Below are 4,696 nucleotides of genomic sequence, written 5' to 3'. Positions count from 1 at the left end.
ATTTATAAAGTGGAAACAGCCAATTCCTTTATGATCGTTGTTGTTTATTGACTTACAGAGACAAATATGAGAAAATTATTTTTAGCAATTGACTAGATTGATCAAAAGCAGACAGGGCAAACATTACTCTAACTATTAAGAAGTGGAATCGTATTTCTAAGCAAGTAAATATTTTTCCAGGAAGCCAAGGTCAATGATGAGTTTGTGCAAATGTGTTCTTAGAATCACTTTCTCTTTCTTCCTCACATCATATTTTCCTTGTCTTCCCTGCCTTATGATCCACTTGACCTGTGGGCATCTTGGTGACTGTCCTCTACTTAAGGACATATAATGTAATAGCCTCTTAATTACTTTAAATTGAGGTGCACTTAAAATAGTGAGTTCCTCCAGCAGATTATTTGTTGCTCCAGATTCCAGCATTTACAGTCTCTTGAGTTTCTATGGTTACGTCATTCATGGGCAAAAGTAAAGGAGTGGTTTAAGATCAACCATCTTTGCATTATTGGCACTGTGTTAAATGAAGTAACAGAATAAAGCTGTTTACTTTCTGTGTTTTAATATTAGAACTCACTTTATGGTTTGCTTTTACAATTTTGGTATTATTCCAATGTGTATATCAAAGTAGGACATGCTGTAACCATTCAAGAAATCAGGAAGTATCTGTAGAGAGAAAGAACAAAGGCACGTGAGGTTGTCAATCTTTCATCAGAAGCAGGAAAAATTAGGAGATAAAGTTTTTAAATTGCAGAAAAAATGGAATGGGGAGCTTTGTGATTGGGTGGACACCAGGTGAGACTGAAGGCATGTGTGCTGGAACTGGATAGGAGAGTGGATACAGGTCAGGGAAATTCAGAAGGTATGTGTGAGAACATGCAAGCAGAGAAGACAAATGAAATTAGATTATGAAGGCATGCAGTCCTCTTTTATTGTCATTTAGTAATTCATGCATTAAGAAATGATACAATATTTCCTCCGGTGTGATATCACAAAACACAGGACAGACCAAGACTGAAAAAAAACTAACAAAACCACATAATTATAACATATAGTTACAACAGTGCAACAATACCATAACTTGATGAATAAGTCCATAAGCACAGTAAAAGTTCAAAGTCTCTCAAATGTCCCACATCTCACGCAGACGGAGAGAAGGAAGAAAAACTCTCCCTGCCATATCCGACCACAATCCGACTCTGAGTCATCCAAAAACTTCGGGCTCTGATCAGCTCTCCGACGCTGAGTACTGAGCGCCATCACTATCCGAACAATTCAACCTCCTTCTTGGTCGCCAACAGCAGGCAAGGCTGGGGATTTTGAGGCCTAACGACAGCAGCGAACGAGCGTTTCAGAAATTTTTCCAGATGTTCCTCTGTGCTTTCACATCCATCTTCATCAAATCAGAATTGTCCACGGCCCCTATTTAACAGATACAATATCATTTTTCATCGGAGGGCTGCGCACGCGCGGTATGAAATTGAAAATCACCAGGAGAGAAAGAGACTGACTACTGAAAATATGAGCTAAAAGGCAGAAATTACACTGAGCTTTGATGAAACAGTGCAAAGGATTGAAGATGGAGAGTCTAGGGTGGGAATGGGATGGAGAATTAAAGTAACAAGCACCAGGAATAGATTTTCACCCTCGCAGATTGAATGGATGTGTTCTACAAAAAAATCATCCAACCTGGAATTGTTTTCCTGAAAGTAGTAGAGACCAAATGTTATATATTAAATGGGAAGAAATTTAAGTGGTTCATGCTTCATCTGGAAAGAATATTATGGTCACTGGACAATGAGAAGACAGGAAGTATCATATCACTCATGCCTCTGAAATGGAGACTGCATTTAGTGGGAATAGAAGAATTAACCAGATTACCCCAAAGGCAAATGTACATTGTGCTCTTGAAAGGAGTAATTGTATCAATTTTTGGAGGTGTCAGAAACTATGGATAATAATACTTTGATTGTGCAGGCTCATGGAGTGGGAGCCAGAGATGGGAACTCTATCCTTATTCTGGGTGGAAGGAGAGGTGTGAGAAATGGAATTAAGGCATTGCTAACCACGGTGGAAAGTCTGGCTGAAGAGAAAAAAAGACATCTTGAAAGCACTACTGTGGAAGAATGCACAGTAAGAACAGATGTGAGAGAGACAGAAGATCGGGAAATGGAATGGAGGTTCTGCAGAACGCAGGGTGGATGGTAGTCAAAGGAATTATAGGAGTCTGGGCCTTTCCGTGAATAGCAGTCACCCCTGAAATGGAGATGGTGATGTCAAGAAAGGGAAGGAAAGAATTGTAGAAAAGGACATTTTAAAACTGATTATACGTTTGTAAATTACTAGTAAGGATGACAAAAGCTTTGTTTTTTCAAGGGCTAGGTGTGACACTGATGTGTGACTTAAAGTATCAGAAAAGGCTAGCTCACTCACTACCCAGTCTCTCTCTGTCCATACTTCTCTCTGTCTCTTCACTTTTGTGGGTTGCTGAAACATTTCAACATCTACATCATTATGCTTTTGAATCATTTATAGTAGAGTCTTCATTTTTTTATTTTACAAAATGTGTTTTGATAATATAACATGTTTAGATATAATGTGTAATTAGGGATTATTCATAAGAGTTGATCAACTGCTGTAACCATGCTGTAAGTAAAGCTAATAGTATATTACTTGGTGTGGAGATACATCTCTACCAAAGAAGGAGTAAGGTGCTCCTTCCCTCCGCTAGCCCGCAGGGCACCATTGAGCAAGGTGTAGCATCTGCTTAGTCCCCCTATCAGGATCACGTGAAGCCACAGGAGCAGGAGGTGGATGGTTTAATGAGCAGCTGATGCATATCACAAATTCTGGTTATGTGACCACTGATGCCAGGCTGACAATCTCTGAGGAGTATTGATAAAGGCTGGAGTCACCCCTCTTGTAAGGTCACTGCCCAGAAGAAGGCAATGGCAAACCACTTCCAAGATTGCCAAGAACTATCATGGTCATGGAAAGACTATGATCACTTATGTCATATGACAAGGCACATAACGAACAAATGATATTACTTGAGAATTAGTGTAGATAATCATTTATTCCAGTGGCCATGTCATTCAAATTAAAGACAAAACAATGGTCAGTTAAAAATAATCACATTTTCTTGTTAAATATTGGAATTTGAAACTTTGAGCTAAAGTTCTTAACAAGCTGAGATCTTTACATAACACCTTAGTATGAAAATAAAGCAGCTCTGTTGCTCACTCTAAGACCTTAAGCATTTAAAATAGTTTTTTTACACCATAAAGTAATAATGCAAAAGTAAATAAATCCAGCAAAAAACATGAAACACCCTGGTTTCCTTGGCTGCCTAAGTCTAGGAAAGACAACCTTTGGCCCCACCAAACTCATGAGATTGAGGCATTCTTGATCCACCCCAAACCCCGGTTTGTGTGGAGGCTGTGTAATTTGCTACCCTGTTACAAATTAATGCCACAAAATAACAGACATTACACTGCATACGATTAAAGGAATTATATTTATGAATCTTAACTAAAGGGTTAGTAAAGAATAACAAAAAGAAAAGGGCCCATTCTAATTAAACAGTCAAATGTGCACAAGTTGGAGCTCATCTTGAATTTCTCGGTCACTCACACGCTGGGTCTCGGTCAACATGAAAGCACACCCCGCCTTCCAAATGTCTCTCACGATCCTTCTCAAACAAACAGGTCTTCCACTGGAAGGTATGCTACAACCGGTTCTACCCAGCGTCTTCTCTCTCCATCTTCTCTCAAACAAAAGCCCCAAGGCCAACCTTCGTGTCCCTCACTAGAGAAACCTCCCCTTAATTTGACCATCCTAATTGGATGGCACACATTTCTCCTATCTCTTATCTTCAACAATAACCCAAACAAGCATGAAAACAGAACAGAGTGCTCTTAATGAACTGCCAAAATGAAATACATACAGGATAACAGTAAAAATATGAACCAGGGCATTACACTCTCCCCCCACCAAAATAGTCATGTCCTCATGACTTTGAAATAATTTGTCATCTCATATTAATAACACCACTTTCAAAGGAATTTTGTGATGTTAGCACCTCCAATCCATTGTAAATGGTAGTGACATATCTCACTAGGGGGATAGTCGTAGCACTCTGGCCGGCTACATAGGCCAGCCTATCTGGGGGTCTCCTGACTCTTTGAGACCTCTGTATCCCATCATCTATGTCTTCAGTTTCAGATATTTCTTGGGATACATGGCAAGGCCTCCTCCTGTCTATTACTTGTGCCTTCCAGCCGCTCAGGTCCCTCTGATTTCAGCTTCATTCCTAGTTACTCTAGAGCCCGGCCCCCTTCGTAGTCCAGCTGCAAACCTGCTTGTCCACAGATAGTCCTCCACCCCGATTTCACCTGCCTCAGTGTGAGAAGGGTTGGGAATCTCTTCCTCAATTAATGGGGAGTTAGCAAAAGGCAGCATATACTACACCTCCATTTCCTCATCCTCCGAGTCCATATCCCATTCAGGGGCGGGAGCTGGTCTAATCTTTCCTGCTGCTGATGATTCAGTCTCTCCACGTCGCCGCAGAGTCCTCTGACTAGGTGTAGGGTCCAGGTCAGGCTCTGCGTCAATATTCACCTCTTGTCCCAGAGGTAGAAGATGGTTCCAATGGAAAATCTTGACAGGCCCATTCCCATCCTCTGGTTTCACCTAGAAAACT

The 4,696-nt window shown here is 40.6% G+C and overlaps 1 long non-coding RNA gene across 1 annotated transcript; it reads right to left on the bottom strand.

Moving 5' to 3' along the window:
• Window positions 1-278: 278 nt before the first annotated feature.
• LOC134356521 (uncharacterized) lies at window positions 279-3,754 on the bottom strand. The gene is made up of 3 exons (XR_010020378.1): window positions 3,628-3,754; window positions 1,070-1,416; window positions 279-660 (listed from the first exon to the last, which is right to left on the bottom strand). It is a non-coding gene; the product is annotated as an uncharacterized LOC134356521 (long non-coding RNA).
• Window positions 3,755-4,696: the final 942 nt, after the last annotated feature.

This window comes from Mobula hypostoma, chromosome 14, assembly GCF_963921235.1.
Source record: "Mobula hypostoma chromosome 14, sMobHyp1.1, whole genome shotgun sequence".
NCBI classification, from domain to species: domain Eukaryota; kingdom Metazoa; phylum Chordata; class Chondrichthyes; order Myliobatiformes; family Myliobatidae; genus Mobula; species Mobula hypostoma.
This window is presented reverse-complemented; position numbering and strand designations above follow the sequence as displayed.